The sequence below is a fragment of the Amblyomma maculatum genome, chromosome 1 (assembly GCF_055883805.1).
Source record: "Amblyomma maculatum isolate TAMU_Amacu chromosome 1, ASM5588380v1, whole genome shotgun sequence".
NCBI lineage: Eukaryota > Metazoa > Arthropoda > Arachnida > Ixodida > Ixodidae > Amblyomma > Amblyomma maculatum.
The window spans coordinates 458,645,222-458,659,134 of NC_139344.1; the positions used below are offsets into that span (position 1 = coordinate 458,645,222).

General features: G+C 48.4%; 1 pseudogene across 1 annotated transcript; it reads right to left on the minus strand.

Moving 5' to 3' along the window:
- Nucleotides 1–4,456: 4,456 nt before the first annotated feature.
- Nucleotides 4,457–6,538, minus strand: LOC146209753 (uncharacterized; annotated as a pseudogene). The gene is made up of 3 exons (XR_014703470.1): nucleotides 6,426–6,538; nucleotides 4,849–5,483; nucleotides 4,457–4,637 (listed from the first exon to the last, which is right to left on the minus strand). The product of XR_014703470.1 is annotated as an uncharacterized LOC146209753 (transcript).
- Between the last annotated feature and the right edge of the window lie 7,375 nt (nucleotides 6,539–13,913).

Genomic DNA, 13,913 nt, shown 5'->3' on the forward strand with positions numbered 1-13,913 from the left:
AGTCCAACTCTCGCATCCATACATCACAACTGGAAAGACCATAGCACGAGTAATACGGATCTTGGTTGGCAGACTAATGTCTCTGCTCTTTACTAGGTGGTCAAGGCTAACCATTGCTCTCTTTCCCAGAAGCAGGCATCTCCTAATTTCATGGCTGCAGTCTCCTTCCGAGGTAATCTTGGAGCCCACGAAGAGAAAATCTGTCACCGCTTCCACTTCTTGTCCATTGATGCTCCAGGACTTAATAGGGCAAGACGCCATGATCTTTGTCTTTTTAATGTTCAGTTTAAGCCCAAACTTCTCACTCTTTCTTGTATGCGCATCAGAAGTCTCTTGAGTTCCGCTTCACTTTCTGCCATTAAAGTGGAATCAACCGCATATCTAAGGTTGTTGATACGTTTTCCAGCAATCTTCACTCCAGCTGAACACTCGTCCAGACCGGCCTTCCTCATGATGCACTCTGCATATAGGTTAAATAGGCAGGGCGGCAGTATGCAGCCTTGCCTCACTCCTTTCTCAATCGGAAACCAATCAGTAAGACCATGCCCAGTTCTGACTGTGGCCTCTTGTCCTTCATACAAGTTCCTGAGGAGACAGATGAGGTGCATTGGAACTCCCATCTCTTGGAGAGCTTGCAACAATCTGCTGTGATCTACGCAGTCAAACGCTTTCGCATAATCAATAAAGCAGAAGTAGATGGGTTTCTGGAACTCTCGCTTTTTCAAAGATTCAGCGAAGGTTGGAAATTTGGTCTCTAGTTCCTCTGCCCTTGCAAAACCCAGCTTGCACGTCCGGAAGCTCCCGATCCACATACTGCTGCAGCCTACCTTGGAGGATTTTCAACATCACCTTGCTAGCATGGGAAATAAGCGTGATCGTGCGGTAGTTGGAACAATCTTCGGCACTGCTTTTCTTTGGAATGGGGATGTAAACTGACCTCCTCCAATCCTGTGGCCACTGCAGGGTTGTCCAAATCCTCTGACATATTGTATGCAGAATGTTAACAGCGTCATGGTTGAGGTTTTGAAGCAACTCAGCTGGAATGCCATCAATTCCGCTAGCTTTGTTCTTAGCAAGGCTGGCTAAGGTCCATTCAACTTCACTCTTCAGGATGCCCGGCTCGAGATCAGTAATCACAACCGTCTTATGTTGGGTTTGCACATTCGGGTCCTTCTTGTACAGTTCTGTGTATTCCTGCCACCTCTTCTTTATCTCTGAGGCTTCAGCGAGGTCCTTGCCTCGTTTGTCCTTTATCACGCCCAGCTTAGCACAGAAGCTTCCTTTGATATCTTTGATTGTCTTATACAGAGCTCTTGTGTTCCTTAATTGGCTGTTGTCCTCAACTGCTTGGCACTGTATGTTCAGGAAGGCATTCTTATCTCTCCTTGCTATTTTCTGAAAATCCGCATTGAGAGCCTTGTATCTTTCTCTTTCCCCCATACCTTTTGCCATCCTCCTTTCCTCAGCTATTTGCAAAGCCTCTTCAGATAACCAGTTTGCTTTCTTGCATTTCTTTTGCTTTGGAACTACCTTAGTAGCAACTTCTTGTATTATATCACGAACATCAGTCCACATCTCTTCGGGCTCTCTGTCTTCTAGGTCTAATTCTTGAAATCGATTCCTCACTTCCACAGCATATTCTAATGGAATTTGATCCAGATCATACCTGAAAGGCCTTCTAGTTTTCTGCGTTTTCCTCAATCGAAGCTTAATTTTGGCAACAAGAAGCTGGTGATCGGTGCCACAATCGGCCCCAGGCCTTGTTTTTACTTCTTGTATAGCGCTTCTCCATCTCTGCCGGCAAAGAATATAATCGATCTGATTCCTGTACAGACCGTCCGGTGAAGTCCATGTGTACATGCGCCTCTTGTGCTGTTGAAAATGAGTATTCGCTATGGTGAGGTTGTTTTCTTGACAAACCTCGACTAGCCTCTGCCCAGCTTCATTTGGCTCGCCAAGACCGAACTTGCCTATAATTCCGGATATTTCTTCACTCCCGACCTTAGCATTCCAGTCTCCCATGAGAAAAACGATGTCTGAAGATGGGGTGCGGTCTAAAAGGCATTGTAGGTCCGCATAAAATCTCTCAACGTCAGCTTCTTCAGCAGTAGTGGTCGGTGCATAGACTTGGATAACTGTTATGTTGAAAGGGTGACCTTGGATCCGAAGTGAAATCATTCGGTCGTTTTTGGGGTTGTACCCTAGCACTGCTTTGCCCATTCTTCTGTTTACTATGAGAGCGACCCCATTCCTTCTCTTGGATTCGTGCCCACAATAAAAGACATAATGGTCGCCGGAGTTAAATTCTCCCATTCCGGTCCACTTGAGCTCGCTGATACCCAAGATATCAATGTCCAATCTGTCCATTTCTCACTTGACGACGTCCAGTTTACCTTGCGACATAGATCTTAAATTCCATGTTGCTATGTGATATATCTCCTTGCAACATCGGACTTTCCGGTCGCTTCCCGACACATCCACAACTGAGCGTCCTTTTGGCTTTAGCCCAGCCGCTTCATTCGTTCTGGAGCTACTAGGAATCGCCCTTTGTTCATCACCAGTAACATGTGGGACGCTTTCCAACCTGGGGGGCTCATCCTCCGGTGCCATATCATTAATGGTATTGTGACTGGCCATAGGGCTTTCTTGGCAGGAAATACTGGAGTGGGTTGCCATTACCTTTTCCAGTGAATCACATTTTGTCAGAACTCTCAGCCGTGACCTGTCTATCTTAGGTGGCCCTACACAGCAGAGCTCACGACTTCATCGAGTTTCGCAAGCCCCTCCGCCACGACAAGGCAGTGATCCATAGTAGTCTAGCAATTCCCAACTTCCTTCACCATGTGTATCATTACCAGTCAAGCTGCAATTATAGCCTAGGTAGCACTATATTTATGAAGAAACTTTCTAGGGCACTGATGTGAGTGTCCATAAATGCTTCTTCCTTTTCTACACCAATCATCATTCCTCCCTTGTCAACGTGCAAGTAGAGATAGCACATAGTGCTGCCTACCAGGTTCAAGTGTAGCTGTGCCTGAACCTGGTAGTAGTACTTGTGCGTTAACTTTAATGTGCCAGTGGCATCGAAACAGAAGTCTGGCTTTGTCTGTCCTGCTTTAACGAAATCATTCGGATGCACATCTCTAAGTGTGTAGAGGCACTTAACCTCAAGTAGTGCTGGAGCGTGGCAGTCACAATAAAACAACCCATCTGGGCTGCAGCCAAGATATGGGTATTTTGGCAGTATCATCAAACCACAGTCATCTAGTCTGCCATTAATGTGCTGTGCTTTAAAGGCAGCAAGTGCACGAGCCTTTGCAAGCTCTTCAAACTCTATGCCATACTGGATGGCTGGACTAAAAATTGGTTTAGAATTCAATATTTTATCAATTAGTGACGCACACTTCAGCTGCTTCGAGCGGCAAACATCTTTGAACATTGAGGCAGTTATTCTGCCTTTACGGTGTAGAAACCATGCAGTGCCTTCTCGTTGTTTTTTTGTAGCTGCTTCAATACTGACGGAGGCGGCCATTGTGATCTTAAGTTTCATTAACGCTTCTTGGTTATTTTCTTTTCCAACTTTGATCACGTCGGCCAGTTTCAGGTGACAAAGGGGCCTTCCCAGTGTGATTTCATATCCTGAACTCTGCAACTCCGACAAATCTTGTACAATCCCAGCAGAGGCAGGTGTTGGGGCAACCTAAATAGAAAAACAAATCACCTTGAATAAACCTTGGTATGAAAGGAATGTTTTAAGTGTTTCAAGAAAGTGAAAAAAGGATATACTGATATGCTTTAGCAAGAGTTTTTGTCAAGCTAGTTGGTGAATGTCTGCAGAAGCCATGGCAAATTGCGCTAAAAACACAGCACACAAGAAAAAAAAGGACACACAGCACAGGACGAGCTCGTCCTGTGCTATGTGCCCCCCCCCTTTTTTTGTGTGCTGTTTTTAGCGCAATTTGCCATGGTTTCTGCAGATAAGTACTGATGTTACTGGCCAACCATTTGTTTGAAATACTGTGTCTGTATGCTATTGCTAAGACTCAGCCAAGCTTAAGTCTGCTAATGAGGGACTGCTACATTCCTTGTTGCTGCTGGCCATCTGTAGCACATTCGGCGACTTTCCAGCGAGAAACACGGGCAATGTCTTCATATGAAGAGAAGTCCCCTTGTTGAAACCTTGCCTCAACTTGTGAACTGAGGGTCCCCCTCAATCCTTGTTCAGTTCTCTTTCATACTATGTAGCCATCATCTTCCTCTAGTTCTATTCTGCAGCTACTCATTCAGCAAGATGGAGCTAATTTGAAAATGTTCAAAATTAAGTACCACCATAATGCAAAATATGAAGCAACATTATGTGTGCATTGTAACTTTTTACACCTACAAGGAATGTGTGCACTCTACTACACTTTTTTAGTATTGTTAGAGCACTATACATTAAAAGTTCGTGCTAAACTGAAACTTCCCGAGCATCCCTATTCACATCTGCACTAGATCCAGCTATAAGCTTGTACATTACTGCTGTTTTACCTTTGCAGCTGGATGTTCTTGAGATAGGGTATCCCCATCTGTCTGTGTGGCCTGCTGGCTCTCCATCTTCCTCCTTGTGGCATCTATTGTAGATTCAAGGAGGGTGCCTGCATGATGGAGCACAACTCTAATACCTGATATCATTTCAACATTTTTCAAATAGCTTATTTTCGCATGTAATTTCATGTAACATTAAACAATGCTTCACATCAGGGTGCATCAATTGGCATCAATAAGCATTTCTATTAACAGAAGGTAGCAGCTGCTTTTTAGGGAACAATAGGCCAGCTGAGCTAAATGCTTCGTCTGGGTACTTACCACGTATGTTGAACAAGTCTCTGAAAGGGGAGTTGTCTACGTGGTCAAAGAGTTCCTCTCTGTTGGCGAAATGCTTTATCTTCCGGGGTGGCCTTGCTTTTTTAGTGCTGGCAGGATAGTCGGCAGTGCACTGAAGCTTGAATCCAATGTCGTCAAAGAAAGCAGGCTCCACGTTCCTTTTGGTGCCCTGTTCCAGGCTGCTGCCACATCTGTACATGAGCTCCCAGTCATACCGCGCTGTACAGCAATTTCAACTTTCCATAAAAGTGCTCCGACATGGCTGCATACACGTGCCTTTCCGGCCATGCAGTCGCAGCCAGCTGTGAGCACTTCACCAGTCTTTCTGATGCAGGCCCAAGCACACCACGGTTTCTTGTTAACGGCCTGAGAGGGCCGCACCTCGGTCTTCAGGCACACAATATCTTGCCCGATATTGTGGCACAGCACTTGGCCTACCCAGCCACTCTGGACATAATTATAGGAGTCCAGGCTCTTGTAGGCTTCAGCCTGCTTGAAGTCACATGCTTTTGCTCTTAACAAGTAACACACAATGTGTCCACTTGACACGTCTGGCCACATCTTCATATCATCTAGCCAGTGTTTCACCAGCATGGGGTGCGTGTATGTTTTGCCATCTGAAAGAAAAAGGAGCATGAGTAGAGTAAGTTGATAATGATTCATTGCAATATACAGCATGAAAAAACACGGAGGCCAAAGAAACGATGACACAGGATGACCACTGCTCTATGTCATATTTTTTTCAGTCTCAACAGCTTGGCTTCCTCGCGCTGTAACAACTCCCCACCCCTCACACTTTTGTTTTAATGTCAACATTCCATTTTAGTTAATTCAAAATCCGCGAATGTGAAACGACTAGCGCTGGCGACGGCGTAGTAGCTGAGAATGCAGATAGTGTGAGCAGTCAGACGCAAGCGCTAGAAGCGACCGAACTTCGCCGGTTTCAACGTGCGTAATACATCAAACGCGGACGCCACAGCAGTTTCAGATCACTGGCGTTGCTGGCTGCAGACGCTCGAAAGCTAGTTTGCGAACAAATTTCTGTAAATCGATTTCGTTTTCGCCGCATCAGATGCAATATACTCAGCTTAATCAGTTGCAGTGCTCACAAAACAGCCTCAAATTTAACGACGTTCGAACGTACAACCGACTCAACAGCTTGGCTTCCACACGCTGCAACAACCCCCCACCGCCCAAATTTTTTTTTATTGTCAACATCCCATTTTAGTTAATTCAAAATCCGCGAATGTGAAACGACTAGTGCTGGCGACGGCGTAGTAGTTGAGAATGGAGATAGTGTGCGCAGTCACACGCAAGCGGTAGAAGCGACCGAACTTCGCTGGTTTCAACGTGCGTAATACATCAAACGCGGACCCCGCAGCAGTTTCAGATCGCTGGCGTTGCTGGCTGCAGTCGTTTGAACACTAGTTTGCGAACAAATTTACTCTTTCTGATCCGGAGCTTTCGGACTACGATCGTCCATTTCGCTCTCGGCGTATGGCCCGTCACATTTATTATTAACGAAACCGATGACAAAAACTATGTGAACCAGCACTTACCTATGGTAATCATTGCCTCCGTCGATGCCTGAGCGTCTCCTTGTCGATTGCTGCGGGCGCTTGCGGTCGCTGACGCCATATCACCAACGCAGATGCCCTCAATGACCTCTTGAAAGGAGTGTGCGAGCGGATATCGATTTAATTAAGCAATTCGCAGCTCAGCAAGCGCCAAATACAACAGCAGCAACGGCAGCGACTGCAGATTATCCGCCCAAGATGGCGCCGGCTGTAGACGGCGCTAGGGTCGGGCAACATGGCGGCACCCATGTATCGAAACTAAAATTGTGTATACAAGGAAAACGGGGGAGAAGCCGGTCATGCTTTGTATGGCAGTATTACAAGCGTACGTGGCGAATGGGAGAAGCCGGTCCCAGTTTGAGTGGTCGGACGCGACGTACTACATGGCCAGCATGTCACTTAAGGTGGGGATAAAACGTTCCGTCATGCCATTTGTCTGCTGATTGTCTGCTGATGGTAGGCAGAGGTAGAACGGTGGACAATGCGGCACTGCTCAAGAAGGGCTTCAATGGTCTCGGAAAGAAAAACACGGCCACGGTCACTGAGCAATTCTTTAGGTGAACCGTGGCGCAGATTGAGATGGTGCAGGACAAAAGATGCAACATCTGGCGCCGACGCAGAATGTAAAGAAGATGTTTCTGCGTAGCCGGTAAGATGGTCAACAGCCACGATGACCCAACGATTACCAGCTGGAGTGACTGGTAGTGGCCCGTAAAGATCAATACCAACACGATCGAATGGTCGGCTGGGGCAGGGCAAGGGCTGCATCGGAACGGTGGAGTGGTGTGGATGGTTTTTGCGGTGTTGGCATTCCTGCCATGCGCGAACGTAATGACGCACGAAGCGGTACATACCCTGCCAGTAATAGCGGAGGCGAAGACGAGTGTAAGTTTTCAACACTCCGGCGTGGGCACGCTGAGGATCGGCGTGAAAAGCGGCGCATATTTCCGAACGGAGGTGCCGAGGAATCACAAGGAGCCACTTGCGTCCGTCGGAATGGTAATTTCGGCGGTAAATCATGCCGTCGCGAATGAGAAAATAATGAGCTTGGCGGCGAAGCGTTCGTGAAGCTGGGCGCAGAGAAGGTGTAGATAGAAGCGTGAGAAGAGAAGCGATCCAAGGGTCTTCTTGCCTTTGTTCTTTGGGCATGTCGGCAATTTCTAGCGAAGATGAGTCACTCATGTTGATAGCTGTCTAGTCAGAGCCGCATTGAAGAGGTGACCTAGACATGGCGTCGGCATCAGAATGCTTACGGCCAGACCGGTAGGTGACCTGAATGTCGTAAGGCCCGTTCACACTTGCGACTAGCAGCGGTCGCGCGACCGTTTTGGTCGAAAAGCGAAAGTCGCAAATGGTCGCATCGGTCGAAAAGCGACTGCCGCGGGCCGATTGGGCACTGCTCGAATTTCCAGTTGCGCGACTACTAGTCGCAAACCATTTCACCAATCAGCGAGGTCCCGGAGTACTCGATCGAGCACCTTCTCAATGCAATTAAAGATACCCCTACCTTTTCAACAAACGGCACCCGGAATTCAAAGGCAGGGAGAAGGAATATATGGCCTGGGAGGAGATTGGAAAGATATTCAGACTATCCGGTAAGTACCATGAACTTTTGAGAAATGGGTTTTTCACGCAGGCGCAACATTTTCTATTGACACCACGGTGATTGACACCGTCTATTCATCGTCGGCGTTCTGGAAACACGAGAGTGCGGCATGCGCACCGGCTCGCCTGAAAAAGCTGAAGCGTCTGGCAAGCGGCTGCTACCGACGTTCGCTGTCATCGCCCAGCAGCTCTCCTACTCCCAACTCGTTCGGAACGAGAAGGCGACAGTCGCAAGTATGAACATCGGTAGTGGCGAGCTCCTCTCCTCTGGTCGCGCGACTGGTAGTCGCGCGTCCTCATCTAGTCGCAAGTGTGAATAGACCTGTACTCTTGTAAGCAGAGGGCCCAACGAGCAAGACGGCCGGATGGGTCTTTTTAGGGTGGACAACTATCAGAGTGCGTGATGGTCCGTAACAACAGAAATGGGACGACGTACCGTAGAGATATGGGCGGAACTTCCTAATGGCCCAAATGATGGCCAAGCACTCCTTTTCGGTTACAGAATAATTGTTTTCGGCCTTTGTTAAGGTGCGGCTGGCATAAGTAACAACGTACTCTGGGTTGCCGGGCTTTCGTTGTGCAAGGACAGCGCCGAGACCTACACCGCTGGCATCAGTGTGAACTTCGGTAGGCGCCGCAGGGTCAAAATGGCGGAGAATCGGAGGCGACGCTAGAAGGCGACGAAGCGTCGAAAAGGCCTCATCACAGTCGGATGTCCAAGATGAAAGAATGGCGTCACCGGCAAGGAGATCAGTCAGCGGCGAGGTGATCGAAGCGGAATTGTGGACGAAGCGATGAAAATACGAGCACAGCCCGATAAAACCACACAGCTCCTTTAGAGAAGTTGGGCGTGGAAACTCAGCTACTGCACGGAGTTTCGCATGATCTGGACGAACACAGTCTTTCGAAACAACGTGTCCCAATATCGGAAGCTGGCGAGCCCCGAAGCAGCACTTTTTCAAATTTAGTTGCAGGCCGGCATCAGTCAAACTCTTTAACACACGCTCGAGACGGTCCGAATTTGACGTAAACTCTTTTGAAAACACGACAACATCGTCCTGGTAACAAAGACAGTCATGCCACTTGAGTCCGCATAGAATGGTGTCCATCATGCGCTCGAAGGTGGCCGGCGCGTTGCACAATCCAAACGGCATGACGCTAAATTCATAGAGACTGTCAGGTGTCACAAAAGCGGTTTTTGGTCAATCGTCAGCTGCCTTGGGTACCTGCCAGTAGCCCGAGTTAAATTCCAGAGATGAAAAGAATTCGGCACCTTGAAGGCAACCGAGAGCGTCATCAATACGTGGAAGGGGGTATAAGTATTTTCGCGTTACCTTGTTCAAATGCCTGTAATCAACACAGAACCGTATAGAGGCATCCTTTTTCCTCACGAGAACAACTGGAGAAGCCCAAGGGCGGTGCGAAGGCTGGATGACGCCACGCTGAAGCATGTCATTAACGTGCTCGGTGATAACTTGACGTTCTCGATGCCCGATAAGGGCGCTGGAGTACCGGGACGTGCGTACCGGTGTCGATGCAGTAAGTGACTAGGGATGTGCGTCCCAAAGATGTCCGAGGAAGGTCGAATGAGGAACGGAAGCGCCGCAGCAAGCTGACGAGCTGGTCGCGTTAATCTGCTGAAAGGCTGGCATCCAGACAGCCAGAAAAAGCTGCATTTGAGTCGTCGTTCTGTACAGAAGCAGGCAAGTCAATATTATCGAGTTGAAGTGAGGTTGGGGCTTCTGAGACGGCATATGTCATAGCGTCATCAAGGGACTCGACATGACCAAGACGTTCTTCACGAAGAAGCGTTGACGGACAAGGCAACGGGTTAGAGACATATGTGGCGCTGTAGCCTCCACAGAAAGTCAGAAGGGCGAAAGGCAGGACTAAGCAATGGCGACGATAAGCGGCGTGAGTGAAAAGAACTGTCGCATCAGAAAAGCAGGGGGAGGAAACGGGCACGAGGATGGTAGAGCAGGCGGGGATGTAAGTATCTTCGACCACGGTTATCTTATCGACGTGGAGCGGTGTGTCAGACGACGCGGCCGGTGAAAGCGGAGACAATTCGATGCTGGCTCGGGCACAATCGATAATCGCATGATGACTGGTGAGAAAGTCGCAACCCAGAATCAGTTCGTGAGAGCAGTGAGGCAGCACAAGAAATTCGGCGACGTACAAAACACACTGAATGACAATTCAAGCTGTGCACGCCGCAAGCGGTTGAATGCGATGTGAGCTGGCAGTTCGGCACAGCATACGCGACAGGACAGGGTGGTGATCTGGCGGCGACAGCAGCGTACGTTAAAGGGGCTGTCACAGGCGTAATTTCAGAGCTTTGCGGTAAAACTTCCGCAACTTGCTCCTGGATGGTGCGTCGAAGTGCAGAATCTAGCGATGGGGTGACTGCGGCAGAAGCGGGGAGGAGCGACAGTTGGCGAGCCACTTCCTCCCGTATAAAGGCGTTGATCTCGGGAAGGAGGGAAGGTGGTTCAGAAGTGAGACCGCGTGCTGTCTGAGGCACGAATAACCAATCGTACACGAGAGAACGCCGGGTAGAAGCTCGTTGCCTCTTGAGAAAGCCATAACCAGTGACAGAGCTGAACCACTTCGACGACGGTTTGCGGGTTTCTGGCCGTCAACATGTGAAATGCATCGTCGGCGATTCCCTTCAGGATTTTGGTGATCTTGTCAGCTTCAGATATAGAAGGATGAACACGTCTACAAAGATCCACAATGTCCTCTATGTAGCTGGTGAACGTTTCATCAGGATTCTGAGCGCGGGCTTCGAGGCGTTGTTCGGCGCGCAGTTTGCGCACAGTGGGGCGGCCGAACACCTCGGAAAAGCTCGTTTTGAAGGCCGACCAGGTGGGTAGTTCGTGTTCGTGGTTGCGGAAATATAAATTTGCTACATCGGTCAGGTAAAAGAGGACGTTGGCTAACTTGGCGGTATCGTCCCACTTGTTGTATAGGCGCTTACGCGTTCGTAGGAGGATAGCCAATCATCTACATCTTGGTCGTCGGCACCACTGAAAAAGCTGGAGTCACGCTGGCGAAGCCCACCAGAGCACAGGATGATAGGGGAAGCGGTGGGATCAGTCGAGCGTGTAGTGGTGGCTGCTATGCCTCAGGCATAGCAGATGGCGGACCGAGTGTGCGGCTGCAAAGCTCCAGCGTGAGAGGAGGGAACGAAGAGCAGCCTCCACCAAATGTAAGGGCACGTTGAAGCTCAGGTCGGTGTTCCGGTCGACCGTTTAACTAGCGCGTCAGTCTCTTGCGTCTTTTCTTTGTCTGCCGCCTTCTTTGTAGCACGCGCCTTTCGACATAAGCTCGTCTTTGTCACCATCGACAGTCACCGAGCGTTGGTGTGACACTACAGCCCAAATAAATGTACCGAACGGGAAACCAATTCAGTGTTTTTTCTCATAAAAGAAATATGGGGACACTGACCAAGTCAAATTATTTGAAGAAGCTATAAACGAATGATTTTTGTCTGGTTTCCCCATTTGGACAACGAAGCTGTAGGGCTTCCGAAACTTTAGTACGTTTTCATGAAACTGAATTGGTCAGTGACCCTGTATATTTTTTATGCCACCACCTGATCTGACTGCATTTCGCCGAACTCTTGATTACAGTGGTTTCTCTCATTTGAGCTAAAACTCGACATTCAGTTAAGCAGAGTTGAGCCTCATCGTTGTTTTTCTCTCATTTGAGCTAAAGCTCGACATTCAGTTCAGCAGCGTTGAGCCTCATCGTTTTTTTTATTTTGAGTGAGGGGAATGGCGGAAATGCGGTTGCAAAACCCTATTCAACATCACGTTTTTGTATTGGAGAAGCTTCACATGGCTATTTGCTACTACCTCATTAACCGTAAACATCCCCGGCTCTACTGCGGCACATTACCTTTACCTTCATCACCGGAACACAACATTCGGAATAACAAACAAAAACATGACTGAAACGCTGGTGATTATCTTCGGCCGGCCAATATATCCTTTTTTCTTTTCTTTGCAGCCTGCACTGCTTGCGCTATATAGCAACTTCAGTAGGAAGGTTAAAGAGGCATGCTTGTGCATGTTCAGGTTTTCAAGTTGTACTTGGCAGACCGTCGAAACATTTTATCTGTACCAGTAAACTGGCAGAGGGTAGAAGTATTTGCGCAATTTCTCCTAAGGAGACGCTCTTTGAAATTATATTATCTATGCAATGTTATAGAGCTGTGCCCTGCTGTTCATTTTATTGTAGAAATGGGAAGATCATTTTTCTTCCTGTAAATGAAAAAAAAAGTGTAAATTCCACACCGCGAACATCTGAAGATAGCTTTGAGGCTGCTGGAGCTAAGACGAGGAATAACCAGCTCCGACAGCATTCGGGTTCGAACTGTTTTTTTTTTCGCTGCTTGCACTGAGACTCTTAGTGCCAAATTCTTCCTTGTCTAGCGCCGTGCTGTTGTTCACAATAAGAGCGCGGGGCGAGCTGCGTTACAACACTACAAAACAAAACCAGAAAAAAATTTCCAATGTCTCCGGCACGATTATATCTTGCTGAGTAAGTAGCTAGATAAACACATTCAGTACACAACGGGGCGACATGTTTCCCAGCAAGCTTTAAATAAACTGCAACAACAGAGGCAGTGAGACCAGCGTTTATTGAAGTCGGTACGAAAATTAGGTCGGTCCCTCCCCACATAACAGGCCAGATTTAGCCCCTAAGCTTGACGCTGCAAATAACAGAGTTGGATTGGAGAGTTGGATACACTGTGCTCAGCAATATGCTTGCTTATCAACATGCTGTGGTACAGAACTCTTTCTGCTTGCTTGACATGAGCAAGGGTAATCAGCATAAGTCGCTATTTTAGCCAGGAAGTGTGTTCCTGAATGAACACAACTAGACAAGATGACAAAAAAAGATCGAAGCATAAAGGGGCTTTATTCTGAAACGGTATATATTGTTACGGTGCAGGGATTATATTCGGTAAATAGACGCATACGGGTTTGACTCACACAGACGCAGCCACGGAGACAGTCACTCCCGAACACCTGCTCCATCCTTGTCTTCCTTCTATCTACCCACGAGATTTCCTATTTCCCCCCGCGCTAGCACCGTGAACGCTTCCTTTTCTTCAATACCGCAACATATTTCCACCGGAGGGGGGGAGGAAAAGAGGGACAAGGAACTCACTGTGTTCGACCACACACACACACACACACTACACAGGAAATGGACGATAACATAACACAACACACAAATCGAAAATCACCAAACAAATTCGCAGTCCAATAAGTCCGTGGAGGCCACTTAATGCTCAAAGATTTCTTCACGTCATACCATCCCACGGTGGTGTGACTCACTCCGCTCACTCCAGTGTGCGATGGCCGTGCGAGGGTACTCAGGTTCCAGTTTTACGCAGTGCTCACAGCACGGCGCGTCGAAGTTGATGAGCGGGCCGCGTGCGTTGTTGACCAACTGGTCAAAGTTGGACTGAATGAGCATGAAGACATTCAGCTGGACGATGACTCCCATAGCCTCAATGTCCACCTCTGTTAGCGTGGAAGCCGTGTCCGGCTCGACCTTCGGCTTCTTGGGCTTACTCTCGTCCTCCTATTCACCCTCCTTGCTCGATGACGAGTCCTCATTTTTAGTCTCCACTTTCATGGACTGGTCTCCCTGGTCACTCTCCCCACTGCTGTCCTCTCCGGCCTTGGTCTCGTCCTTGGTCTTTCCCTCGATGCCTTCAGTTTTCGTGGACTCGTACCTCAGGCGCCAGCTTAGACTTGCCCACATCTAGAGTCGGTTCTTTCATGCCGGAGTGTCCACTGAGCGTCAGGTCTATGTAAGCGCATGAGACCTTCCCTGTGACCACGA